This window comes from Lissotriton helveticus, chromosome 8, assembly GCF_964261635.1.
Source record: "Lissotriton helveticus chromosome 8, aLisHel1.1, whole genome shotgun sequence".
Classification (NCBI taxonomy): Eukaryota; Metazoa; Chordata; class Amphibia; order Caudata; family Salamandridae; genus Lissotriton; species Lissotriton helveticus.
Genome location: NC_136069.1, coordinates 757759822 through 757774740, shown reverse-complemented (window position 1 = coordinate 757774740; position 14919 = coordinate 757759822).

The following is a 14919-nucleotide window of genomic DNA, read 5'->3' as shown; positions in this document are numbered from 1 at the left end:
GTTTAGATGAGGATGAAATTTATTTCAGTATCGATGACCACGGGATCTCATCATTGAGACCCTGTTTATGGGTACCTAGACGGTAAACCCACCTTTGCTCCTTTTCGAAGAGTCTATTCGTAATATTGGTGCCCCCATTAATCTGTTCGATTATAGTCCACCTGAGATCATTGGTGGTGTGGTTTGTCTGGAGAAAATGATCACTCATTTTGGTCGTTGTCTTCCGGCACCTCATATTACTTCTGTGCTCGCAAATTCTTTGTTTTATTTTCCTGGTTGTCATACCAATGTAGCGTAGCTTACAGGGACAAGTGATTAGGTAAATGACATTGGTTGAGTTGCAATTTGTGTGGACTCTTTGTGTCCAAATTTTGCCTGGTTCCAGTGAAAGTTGTTTCGTTGCAGTCGTCAGGTGGCAGACACTGCAATCGGAAATGACCAACAATTTTTGGCAAACCCCATGTCTCTGTGATACTGCGGGTCTCCGGTGTGGCAGTTTCCTTCGGTCGGGTGTGGACTAGGGAATCTTTTAGGCTGCGTCCCTTTTTAAAGGAGAACAGTGGCTTTTGCCAGGTCTTTCTAGTGCTGGAAATTATCCTCCAGTTCTTGTTGATGGATTTCTTAATTAGGTTTGATAGGCTGCTGTAAGTGGTCACACAAGTCAGGGGTACTTCCCGTGGAGGTCTCTGGTTGGTTTCTAGAAGGACTTCACGTGGCTGGTTGCGTGCACGTTTATATCCTTTATTCAAAATGTGGTTTGGATACCCTCTTGCTTGTAGTTTCTCTGTGAGGCCTGAGGACTGTTCCTTGAAGTCCTGCACGTTGCTACAGTTGCGCCTGATTCTAAGGTATTGTCCATAGGGTAGGTTTTCCTTTAAAGGGCATGGATGGAAGCTGGTAAATTCCAATAAATTATTTTTTGCGGTTGGTTTGTAGTGAGTTTTAGTTATCAATGATGTGCTGTTGATTGAGATAACCACATCTAGAAAGAACACTTCTGTTTGGCTGATAGTATGAGTGAATTTCAAATTTTGGTCTGCAGTGTTGATCCATTTCAAGAAATCTTCAAGGTGGGCCATATAGCCTTTCCAGATTAAAAGCACATCATCCATGTACCGCCTCCAAAAATAAATGGAAGGGGAGAAAGGTTTATCAGTTGGTAAGATGTGCTTGGCTTCAAAATCATATACATAGAGGCCCGCCACACTAGGGGCAAAAGTACTGCCCATAGATGTACCAGTGCTTTGCAGGTAAAGTTGCCCCTTGTAAGCAAAGAAATTCTCTTTCAGGGCTATAGTGGCACAGTCAAGAATAAACCTTTTAGGGGTGTTGTAATTCCAGGCGATTGAGTCAAGGGCCGAGCCTAGTACTTTGATGGTGTCATCTTGGGGAATGCTAGTGTAAAGGCTTTCTATGTCCAAAGTGACTAAGATTACCGTGCCTTCCTCAAAGGATATTTGTTGGAGGAGTTGGAGGAGACTCTTTGTATCCTTCGGGAGCTTTCTCGTACCACATGTGGAGGGCTGTTTGCTGTTTGCCGTTTTGGACCCTGTTGTTGGGTTGGCGTGACCGGCCACTACGCCACACCTCGCGGCCCCCGCTCCGCGGGAGCCGCTCGCCCCACACTGAACTTTGGTGCTCTGACCCTCCTTGGACTCCGACGACCGTCGACCTGCCAGGAACCATCCGCCCCATTTACGGACAGAGGCGGGACTGCGAGGACCAGCCTGCCCAGCGGCGCTGATCGGCCGCAGCTGGTCCTCTTCCCGCCCCCTCCTGCATCAAAAGAGCCTGCAGTGAGTGCACCGAGTGGGAGCTTTCTCGTACCACGTGTGGAGGGCTGTTTGCTGTTTGCCGTTTTGGACCCTGTTGTTGGGTTGGCGTGACCGGCCACTACGCCACACCTCGCGGCCCCCGCTCCGCGGGAGCCGCTCGCCCCACACTGAACTTTGGTGCTCTGACCCTCCCTGGATCCCGATGACCGTGGACCTGCCAGGAACCATCCACCCCATTTACGGACAGAGGTGGGACTGCGAGGACCAGCCTGCCCAGCGGCGCTGATCGGCCGCAGCTGGTCCTCTTCCCGCCCCCTCCTGCATCTCTTCCTTATTGGGAGTGACCCCAATGCGCACGCGGGACTGAGCTCGGGGCTAAGCCCGGGCAAAGGGCGGGCCGTTTGAGGCCGTTCGAGAACGGTCGAGACCGGGACCGGGCCACCCCCCCTGCTCCTGATACTAACCCTGAGTTTTACTATCCTGCTTTGAAAACGATCTATGGCGACTAGAGAAACCAGGAGCAAGAGCACGCTGGCTGCTGGAGCAGCAAAAGGTACATTGGACAACTACTTTGCCAAAGCAGGGTCTCTTTTGATCGATGAGATAACGATTCTAGAAAGGCGCATATCACAAGAAATAGAATGGGTTCGGAGATCTTCCATAGGGCCCATAGCGCATTCAAAGAGTCCGGAGAATAGACTGGGATGTATTGTCCTAGAGAACGGGGAAAATGCAACTGGCAGGATGTCAGCTCTATCTAACTTAACTAATTCTACCCTGTATAACATTGATAATGACATGAGCGTTCCGGAGGAGCTTAGCCTCTTACCCCTACCCCCACCCCACACTCAAGCACAACAGATCCTCCCTTCTCCCATTGACACCATGGTTAACACTGATGTGATCATTGACAGCATAGACTGCCTAACGCAGGGGGAAAGGGAAGGTGCTATACCAAAAAGGAAAAGAGGGGTGCAAAACAATGGAGGGCGCAAAGTGAAAATGCCTAAGCATAATGAAGCAGTAGAGGGTAGTAGACCAAGATCAAGTAAAAAGGGGCCCTCTCCAACAGATAAAACCACACCTTTAACTTCTGCCTCACTGCCACTGCAGACACCAAGTGTGACAATCCTACCCTCGCCTATAACTACAGATGTTCATGATCTGACTCTACCTAGGATCGAAGCACTCTTTAAGACACTCTTAAGTCCCCTAGCTATACGCCTAGCAAAGATTGAAGCCGGGCTAGTGACTATAGAACAAACAACGGTACAGCTTGCTGACAATTATAAGATAAATAACATGACAGCGAAAGGTGGGATCGAGCACAGGACCAAGAAGGTCATACCGAAGCCCCCTTTTAAGGACGTAGGGCTAGCTCCAAAAATATTACCAACACAAACTCCCTTAGCACATATTGCTATTACAGATATCGACCCTACTCCACAGACACTACCTCCGCCAGCACTTACTGTCACCGCCCTGGTGACTGATGGTAATTCAAGAACTAGCCGCTGACAAAATGAAGTTGCCGCCAAACAGGACGTACATGCCCCCACAAAAAAACACAGGCCTGTGAATCTTCCGCCTGAGGCAAGCCCTTATACAGTTATTCTGGCTGGTGTACCAGACTTGAAGCCTGACATTAAAGAATCTGTATTCACTCTTAAAAACAAGGTCACCAATTGGCTTTCTATGAATAGACCCTTACCACACGGAATCACTAGTGGGGTCCTTATGGTCAGGAGAGCCCCATGGTTGGGCCACACAGAGAAAACAATCAAAGGAGATTGTGTTATAATTAATTTTAGAGATCCCAGGACAGTCTCCCATATCTGTAGTTGGCCACACTTCGAGCAGGCGACATCCATCCAGTTGCTACCACTATCCTTTTTCTATCCACCTGTGTATAATCCATACGAGGACGAGGGCTGGCATACCATTCCCAGGAGGGGGAGAGGTTGGGTCGATAGAGCTAGGGGCGAACATCACTACCCCAGAACACATCAGCCACACCAGCCAGACTTCTTTCCGACATTCAACAGATACAGTTGTCTCGACATGGTGGACTGACTCAATTGGGGTTGGAGGTGGGACATGGGTGATTTCCAGGTAGCACACAATGAAGTAAACACTAGCCCCCTCATCATAAGCTCTGTTAGCCCCTCGAACAACTACTGTGGTGAGGCTCATAATTACACTATAGGAAATCTTTCAAACAATACGGGCCCCCCACCCAACGTCGAGGATCCTAGGATAGAGGTACGGGGACAATCCCCTAGTGTTTTACCACAGGCCAGCAGAAGGGACACAGCGACAGATACGAGTCCTGCTTTACATTCCAGAACATCCTCACTCAGTATACTTTCTTGGAACGTGGCAGGTCTGGGGAATAAATTGAACTGTCCTGACTGGAGTTCATTTATTGAGGGCAAGGACATTTGCCTATTTCAGGAAACCTGGGCCAGAGAAGTTGTTCTTCGAACAGGCTTCGCGGCTTTTTCGACTCCGGCGAAGTGGGGAGGGAAGGGGTGTCCCTCGGGAGGACTTGCAACCTGGGTGGCCGCCGACCTGGGATGTAAGGCCTCACCCGTCCCCTCAGCTACTAATGACATCCTTGGGGCCCTGTTGGAGTGGCCAAACCTGAGTAGGCTGATTGTGGTAAATGTTTACTCCACACCAGTTAATATCGCAAAAGAGTCAGACACTATTGACCAACTCTCGGCTTTTCTAAGTGACATCCCCCAGAACACACCATTCTTGGTGGGTGGCGATTTCAACTGCCACTTTGAGCCCCTCCCAGGTTTATTGGATGGACTATCACAGGAGGAGGATGCGGTCTGGCTGGTACCTCCAACGGTAGCCCCCCCACCCAGAGCCTGGACACCTCTAGCCCTCCAAATCATGGCCCTAACTTTGAAGTGGGGCATGCGGGCTTCCAACGGACGAATAGGCTCTGACATTCCACCAAAATGCACCTACCATAGAGAGGGCAGGGAGTCTAGATTGGACTACATCTTGGTGCAACTCTCCATGTGGCCGCATATTATCGACTTCCAGGTAATATCTAGGGAAGACAGCGACCACAACACCTTAGAACTGGTATATGCGATTTCCGACTTAGAGGACAGAGGGGTTAAATTAGTTGACACTGCCCCAGGGCTGGCATTGACAAATAAAAGAAGGCGAGTGAGGTGGGAGAAGTTAGCCTCCAACCCGGAGAAAGTTTGCGAACTTTATTCCTGGCTCATTCCGACCCTTGAAAAAGTGTGCACGATAATGGAGCTTCCTATGTCTCAGGACATATATAAGGAGCTAGGGATGGCACACGAAAATCTCATTGAGTCCGAGGCTGCGGTCCTTTTTACCACCGCAAAGAGGCGGCATTACGACCGCCCCAATTGGTATAACCAGGCTTGCCGGAAGGCCAAATTGGATCTTCTGACATCCTTCAAGGACGGTGCAGACAGGCCTGTCATCCAGGCAAGAAGAAGGGATTACAAGCGCCTGATTACCAATGCCAAAAGTGAATGGGAGCATGAAAAATGGGAATATCTTGCTACAACACTAGCCATCAGGGACTCCCGTAAATTTTAGCGTATCATCAATACGGGGTCCGAGGAGTTGGCTTCGGCAATTGAACCCAACATTTCAACCAAGTCCTGGCGGGACCATTTTCACTCTCTTTACAAGGTCCCCGACGATGCTATTAATGATACTCCTCTGAACATAGGTGCAATAGTGGAGGGGGACCCCTTTACAGAGACGGAAGTCCGCACAGCTATCGCAGGGCTGGCATCAGGCAAAGCCCCCGGTCTTGACGGCCTGCCGGGCGACCTATTAAAGCAAGAGCCTGATGTATGGGCTTTCTATTTGGTCTTGATATTTAATGCCATTCTTAGGGGTATGGAGGTTCCCTGTACTTGGCTGGGCGCAGAGATTGTTCCCATATTCAAGAAGGGATCACCTCTGCTCCCAGCCAACTACAGGCCTATTAGCCTCATAGATGTATCCCAGAAGTTATTTGGTAGGCTGTTATTAGATTGCCTCCAAAATTGGATAGAGGAATTCTCTATTCTTAGTCCCTATCAGGCGGGATTTAGAAGGGGAGTTTCCACTACGGACCAGATATTCCACCTGAACCTCCTGTATTGGAAGACTGCGGTATTCGAGGGCGGCAGCTTGTACACGGTATTGGTGGACTTGCGAGCCGCCTTCGATTTAGTACCCAGAGAGAGACTCTGGACTGTACTGTCGGAGCTGGGTATCCCGGTTGATATCCTGACTATCCTGATTAGGCTGCACCAGGGAAATTTTGCACGTGTCAGGTGCGGTAGAAATGGGGCGCTCTCCGACAGGTTCTCCGTTGACAGGGGGGTGAGACAGGGTTGTGTGCTTGCGCCGACCCTGTTCTGCCTCTTTGTCAACGGGGTAATTGCCCACCTGACCAGGATTAATGATATCGATGCGCCCAAGTTGAACGGCAGCAGGGTGCCCGCTATCATATTTGCGGACGACACCCTGCTGCTGTCGAAATCTCCAATGGGAATACAAAGAGTCCTGGACGGGTTTTCAGCGTTCTGTGTGGAGCGGGGCCTTGAGATCAACGCGTCTAAAACCAAATTTATGATTCTCAACCACCCCTCCTCAACACGCCCCAACCCTACCATAGGTTCATCAACATTAGAGAGGGTTTTTACCTTTGAATACCTGGGCGTAACCATTAACCAGGATATGACGTGGGACACGCACCAGGCTAAGGCCCATATGAAATTGGTCCAATTAACGGGTGGTATTTCCAGGATGACAAGCAGGTCGACATACAAACCTTTTAGTGCCGCCCTTGAAATTTACAAAATGCAGGCAAGAGGGGCAGTTTTACACGGAGGGGAATTGTGGGGTCACTGTCACGCTCAAAACCTCCAGATTATTGAAAATCACTTTATCAGGCAGTTGGAGGCACTACCCGCAAGCACCCCGCTTCTCCCGTTGAGACTCGACTTAGGTTGGAGACCTATTGAGGAGGAATTGGGATCAAGATCAATTACCTTCTGGCGCCGCATCTGGAGCACGCCCGAACTTGTGAGTTACAGGAGTGAGCTAGAAGAGATTCTTAAACTACCCAAGTCAAGACAAATCCCATGGTTAAGTTACATCAAACAAACATGTGAGAAATTGGGTAGACCAGAATTATGGTTAGATCCAGCTAATACATGTACCAGGATCCCACGCAAACTCCTAGTGAGAGACTTCCATGAGATGAAGCTTACAGTCACAAGGGAGGACATACGGGAGGGGTCCCTGACAGAATCGTTTATCAAGTTTAAAGATTCGTATATACTTGAACGTGTGTTAGATGGCATTTCTCCCGTCCTTATTAGAATTTTTTTTATGCAATGGCGATATGGCACACTTCCTACTAGGGCTTTTACCAAACACTGGGCCCAGTCTTTATCAAGAGAGCATTGCCCTTCATGCTCACACCATTTGGAAGATGATTTGCATATTGCTTTTTTCCTCAAGGCGTATCGAAGACCCAGGAAATACTGGCTTGTCCCCCTTCTTAAAAAACTGGGCCTCACTCGATACCTTCCAGCTTACAGGATTTTAAAAACGGACCTTTCACCGATCATTGTGTTTGGGGTAGCAACATTTTTAACTGCGATGTGGCACATCCACAACCACTTTTTAAAACTCGAGCAAGATTTGATATAAAGGAGGTGTTTAGATGAAACAGCAAATGCTTTTAATACTATCTGTAAATGTTTCTTAATGTTGTTGGGTCGATACCATTTGTATTTTAAATTGAATCTGTATTTGTATATCTTTTATGATCTAAAATTGATCGAAATAAAGATCGAAAATGAAATGAAAGTATACTTCAGGTAGGTAGGGGTGTTCTGGATAATGGGTTTGAGGAATTGGTCACAAAAAACTGAGAGCGGTTCAAGCAAAGACCCGATACCGGACACGATTGGCCTCCCTGGGGGGGAGGGGGTAGTTTATTTTTGTGTGTCTTTGGCAGCGTATAGAAGTATGGGGTAATGCTGTCACTCTTACTTAGGAAGTCAGCCTCATTTTTACGGCTTTGGAGCTCTACAGATGGATCCTGATTTAGGAGAGTGTAATTTTTGGTGTCATTTAGAAGTTCTTGACATACTTTCTCGTAATTACTCGTGTTCTGGATCACTATACCACCCCCCTTGTCTGCGGGTTTCAGTGTTATCTCAGTGTTGTTCTTGAGATTTTCAAGAGCTTGGTACTTGGCAGTACTAAAATTGCCAAACGAGGTTGGTTCTTGGCATGTTTCAAGGTCTTGGAAAACAGCCTGTTCAAATGGCAAAATTGCTGCAGGTACCGTATGAGGAGGGGGGGTGAAGGTAGACTTTAATCTAAGGCCAGTGTCGCCTTTGCGGACTTCCTCATTAGGGTCTTCTTTTCCTTCAAAAAAGGCTTTCAATTTTAGTTTCCTGAAGAAATCTGTTAGTTCACAGTGTAGCCTGAACTTGTCTGGACGAGCTGTGGGAACAAAGCCTAAGCCTTTTTCCAATACCCTCTTCTCTATTGGTGTTAACTCTTTGTCTGATAGATTTGTGATTAGACTTGCTGGGTACTCGTTCCTGGTAGTGATGCTTTGCTCCGTGTGTGGTTGCCTACTGGGTTGTCCGTTTCCCAGGAGACCTGGTTGGTTCCTCTCCTCCTCCCTCTTCCTCTCCGGCCCCTCTCTAAAAAAGGAGGTTGGTATTGGTTCTGAAAGTGGGGTTGCATGAAGGCAGGGTTCCAACTCATGAGTGTAAACTGTGGTTGTTGAAAGGGGAAAGGTGGGGGCCCACATCCTGGTGGTGGTGCTGGAGGCCATCGTGGTTGTTGACTGTAATGTCCCGATCTGCCCCGATTCCCTCTGTTGCCTATTCTCCGGCCCTGTTGTTTGGAGCCAGCGCTAGAACCACTGCTGTTAGATGAATTATCATCAGAGTAGTCAGAGTTGTTGCTGTTCTTAATAGGAGGTGTAAAATTGGGGTCAAATTCGAATTTTTTAAGGTCTTTTGGAATTTGGTGACCTTGGACTGCAACAGGTTTTCTTTATATTCATTCAGTTCACGATTGATTTCATCTAGTTTTTTCTTATAGCCAGTCACAGTGGTTCTGAATTGTGACTCTGTTTCTTGGATTTCGACCATCAACGCCTCAGACAGGCGTAATGCAGTCTTGATTATAAATACGAGCCAATCACGCGTGCAATGCCACGCGATCATGGCCCATTCTTTCCAGAATGTAGCATCGTTCAAGAAAATGCAGGGCGCATTTGTTACTAAAAGACCTCTCGGTGCTGTGTTGGAAATCAGGGATTTTTTAAGTATTGTTCCATGTAAAATAGTGCGGATTCTATCTCTTTTTTGTTCAGTGAGTTTGTCCCATTCAGAGGTGTGAGCTATAGCTTGTGCTTGTGAGATCGCAGGGTCTGCAAAAAGGGAGGTATCAGAGAGGATAGCCTCAATTTCGGATTCAGAGTAGGTAAGACCAAGGTTAGCCATGGTGATAAGATCAGATTGCCTTTGAAGATAGGCAGCGAGGGAAAAAGCGTGTATATATTCCCTGGCCAACAAAATACTCTCACAGCTGTGCGCTGCTAAATACAGTTCAACAAAAAGAGAGGTAGGGAAAAAGTCAAAACACTCTTAGTCCCCAAGTATATCATACATAACAAGAAAAGAGTGTAAATGGTTTACAGGTAATTACCTCATGGAAATGAGCGGCAGAGGCGCCAAGAGGGGGAGCAAAGCTAAGAACGCCACTGAGCCCACAGACAAGTCTCCATCGGAGGGCAGCAGCAGCCGCACCCGGCAGGAGGTTAGTGGCACTAAAAAACTGTTTGGAAAACCTGGTGGGGCAGAGGCAGGGGATACCAAAGACTGTACCAGCATAAACTGTGCACCTACACTCGCCAACATTTTTTAAGTGGCTAAAGGGCAGACTAAAGGACTAAGCCAGAATGCTAGTGCAAGTAGTAAACCCCCTCCAACGGTCTCTCACGAGAATGCCCCTTTGGCCTTGGATTTAACCCTGACCCAAACCCCTGTGCCCACACTAGCCCAGAAGCATGAGACTGACCTAGTAGGTGTGGTTCTGGAGGCCTCATCAGAAAGTAACGCTGTGGACGCACCAGAGCTAGTAGGCAGAGTAGAAGATCTCACCCCTCCGTCCCTTCCAGCCAACATTGACCAGGCAAACCAGCTAGGTCTAACTGTAACGTACAATGAAGATTTGCTTGAACAGAGGTCAGCGGAACCTGGAGCTCCATTGAGTATGCCTGAATCCGGCATTGTCAATTACATCCAGGGCCTGGAAGCAGCTGCTGGCTCACAAGCACCCTGGACCCCAGATATAGGGCCCGAGCACTTCTATTCTGTCTCTGATGGCACCGGGACATCTTGGGACGAAGGGGCTTTGGCTCAAGTGAAGGCAACAGTGAGGAATTGGCCAAAGACACTGGAATGGTGCAGCGCGCTAAGAAGGGGAAAAGTAAAGGGGAAAAAAGGAGCCAACTCAAGTGGGGCTACTCGGACTCACAGATGTCCTATCACCTGGATGAGGACGAGGATACGCAGCTAGCCTAGGAGACATAGTGGCGAAGATGGAGGAGCAAGAAAAGTGCCAGCGAAGGAATAACCTACTCCTGTTGGGCATTCCAGAGGGCAAAGAGGGGGAGGACCCCAGAAGGTTTATTATGAAGCTTTTGCAGGACTCCTTACCTGAACATTCAACCTGGGACTGGGACGGAGAGGTGCAAAGGGCTCACCGCTTCCCCTTCAATCTGAGGAGACAACGCGACGGTAACAGCGGCATGGAAAGTGGGCACCCAAGGGTGTTTCTAGTCTATTTTGGAAACTTTCTATTGAGACAGCTCATTTACGATCAAGCCCGTCCTAACTCCAAAAAAGGGGCTAACGGCATCAGCTTCTTTGCTAAAGACTTTTGTCATCAGACAGTTGAGCGAAGGTGGCGCTTAAGGCAGCTGATTTCTCCATTTCAGCAGTTGGGAGCTGAAGCCTATCTATTGAACCCTGCCAGGTTCAAAGTTATCTTGAACGGGAACTCCAAGACCTTTCTGTCAGAAATTAAAGCCGGGGAGTACTTAGAGGAGCTCAAATCCAAAAAAAAGGCCTAGATAAAAGCCTGGACGAGGAGTACTAAAGGAACTTTACAAGTATAGACATTAATACGAAACTCTTCTGCTTTTCTAAAAAATATACTGTACTATTTTTGGTAACAATGTAATTCACAGTTTTTGCACTTGCTTTTCACCTTTTCACCTGCAAGCTATATTTTATGGGGGGCCCTTCCTTAGGTTAACTGAATACATTGTAACCTCAGTGACACAGGGAGGCACCTAGCCGTTTTAGACCCTATGTTTATAAAGTTGTGGCGGGCGGCTGAACTTCACTTACGGTAACCATCACTCAGGTAATACCTGATTGCTCGGGATACAAGGGGCGGGGAGGGCGGCTCAGGAGGGGGGGCACCGGAAGGGAAACAGCACGTATTAGGGACATCCTATTTCGCACAGTTATTCACCTACACATGCATAAAAGACAAAGTTGAGATTTGCATTGAAAAATAAGTGCCATCAATCATTTAAAATTGAATATAATTTAACATAAAAGACATTAATATAATGCTAATATGAGTTAACTATTTTTAAAATTAAAATTTTACAAAAAATAGAATGGAAATTTAATATAATTTTAAAGATGAATAAAGTAATAAATAGATAAAATGATATAATTTAATTAAAAGTTTAATGTCCTGATTACGAGTTCTGTTGTTCATTGGAACGCTGAACACGTGGTGGCGATACACCTGCACTTTTACGAATTAGGCGGTGGGGCCGCCACAAGATTGACGCAACTGCCAGGTATTATGTATCCTATTGCAGTGCAGAGTCCCTAATATGCTGGCAGTGCCACTGCAGCACCACCAAGTATTTAAGAAATTTACTCACGCTACATTTTCATGGCAATGAGGTTGCCGTGAAAACAATGGCAGTGAGGAAACAAAGGAGGCCCTACATACCCCTGTTGCCTCATGGTCGTGGGATTCATGCAGGGGGACACATGTTGTGCTAGAGTGGCGTTCCACTACAAGACCCGCACACCTTGTAATCAGGCCCAAAGGCAATACACATATAAAAAAACTACACATATGAGCTAAAATTCCATTTAATTTTATATTTATAAATGGAACAAGTATCAAGCTCAAAAAGAACAATATATATATATTAAACCTTTACTTTCAAAATGTAAGACTTGTAAAGCAAAAATGTACAAATACAAGTTACAGTTTCAATCTAAAACATTAACTAAAATATAAATATAAAACCAAATACTACAGAAATCTTGCCACCCCATTCACTTTTTTCAATTAAAAGTCAAAAATCAATTTACAAAAAATAAAATGTTTACATAAATTATAAATTTAATAATATGTAAAAGAAATATAAAAAATATGGAGTAAACATAAAACAATTTGAAATTAAATTTTAAATATATCTTTAACCTCATGGCTGCTGGCAACGGCCAATGACCGTCGCGTGCACTACCTGTAGAGTGCGGGGCACTTCCATTGGCCGTCGCGGCCCTGCCCGCGCAATAGAACGTTCCGCACTAGCGCGGAACGTTCGGCGCAGTTAAGGTGTTAAAAAGAGATTCAAAAAATACATAAATGCATTTATGAAATATTATTAGGCTTTCACATAATACATAGATAAAATAACATATAAGAATAAGAACTACATACAAGCTTAAAAAAAATAAAAAAAATAAAGGTTTAACTTATAATACAAAACAATAAAACATGGCGAAAAACAACAAACACAATTTTACGTATAAATCCATAAACATTCAAATAGCTAAAATATAACATTAATGCTTACAAAATGTAAATTTAAGACAACAAATACAATATATATTTAAAATACCATACTTTAGAAATCTCCCAATGCTTTTTCCCATATAAACTAAACATCCCACTACTAACAATTTTATTAAACAAATATATTTATTTAAAAAATGTTAAAACAAATTAAATTAAAAACAATAATCATTATATTTTGTTGTTAAAAATCCCTATACTTACCATCAATTTATTTTTACATTTCCAACATAAAATATATTAAACCTAACACAACAGTTTTATCAAAAATATTGTAGATAAACTGTATTTCATCCAAAACTTTTTTAATAAAAGATAAATCTTATAATATTATTAAAAACAAGACTAAAAATTATATATTTACCTTCCATATTTATGTCTGTGAGAGGATTTTTGATCTCACAATAATCCGGTAGCAGTATTTTTGTATTATGATTTTTTCTGATATTCTGTTCAAACACCATGGGTGGCTACTCATCAATTCTGGCATCTACCTCTCTTTGTCATTGGTCTTCCTCACAGTGGAACTGATCTGATATCAGAAACAATGCCCCCATTCCACTTCATATAAAAGGGTGAACACAGGTGAACAGATTAATCCATCACAACTTTTTGGGTAGGTGTTCCACGACTACCCACCTCTAAATGTGCCACTACATTCAAGCACAGCCTGTTGGACAATTTAAGGTTTTGACTAGGGTAACCTCTATGTTTGGTCCTTGTCATCATGTTATGTTCTTTGAAGGCATTTCGCCTCTTTGAGACAGGTTTGAACTTGTTTACAAAAATACCTCCATGTTTTGGTGAAAGACATTAATTCAGAATTCAATTATCCAGAAACATTTCCTCCATGATAAACATAGTATGATGGACGAAATTATGTAAATTAAATTAACTATAATTTAATACTCCCTCCAAACATATGTGGACCACTCAACTCTAAATTGACCCTTCATAATTATTCATGTAAATCCAGCTCAGCATTTTCTTACTTGAATGACCAAATCCATTTATTAAGTATACATTTGTGATATTGATTGCTTCTTTAAATGATAGGTCACTACATTATTGTTACCTTTATATGGTGTTCCTCAGTGTAGTATTAATTGTTTGAACTACATTACCCATGTAGCTTGTATCCACCTTTCTTTTTTAGAAGGGAACTCTTATCCTTGATCTTCTCTTGAGTATTAAGCCCTGATAATTTTAAGATGTAAATATTAACTCTTTTTATGTCATGAAGGTTTGTTACATAAAGTTACATGCATAGAGCATCCATACATTCCAGTGTTTTTGAGTTTAGAAGCCTTGCTGAATGTACCATGATTCTATGGTTACTAAAATGCATAACATTTATTGTTAGAGAATAGCAAAGCATGAACCTGAGCTAATTAGTGGTGTATGCATAATACCTGGGTGCTTGTTCCAGGTAAACAGGGTATAAAAGGAGCAATGAGTTCTTCTTTGTTTTAGAATGTATTACAAATGTAGGAGCTCATGATCGCTTCATTCTAGGGGACATGTAAACACAGATGAAGTTTCTGACAAAGGAGCTTTGACAGTCAAGCATCGCTTCTGCCCAATGCCCTGGTTATGTAAGTAGGTCATTTTATGCCTATGACTCCCTACGGTGGGGCGTCTTATTCGCTCTCCCTCTCGGGATTAGGTTCGGAGTGTACTTTGTCAGATGGACTAAGCTCTTGTATGACAAAAGCAGAAGGAACAATTGGACGGAATGCTGAATAATGCAAACATTCACCCTCAGTCGCTAGGATCTGGGTGTAATACATCATTCTATTGCTCACCACGCCACCCCAGTTTAGACCCAGCCATATGCAAATCAGTCTTGACCCAGTACCTCATGGAAGCAGTCCAGCCTGAACTGCAAATCCAGATCCTCCCTGGACCAAAAATAAGCATCATGGGACCGGTTTTGGGGCATCACCACTCATCAGCCAGACTAGCTTGAATCCAGTGGCGCAGTGATCATGGGACCCATGTCTGGGAATACCCTTCTGTAAGAAAGTGGCTAAAACCCCCGCACTAAACCCAACTTACCTCCTGAATCGACACTGTAGTCTCCATTCCTCTGGTGTCCTGATGTCCAAGCAAGGGCTGGAAAATAAACCAAACAATGAAAACGGACTATCATTTCTTTTCCCAGGATGAACAGGAAACAGCACAGCAAAGGGACCAATTACGAATTGGGGGT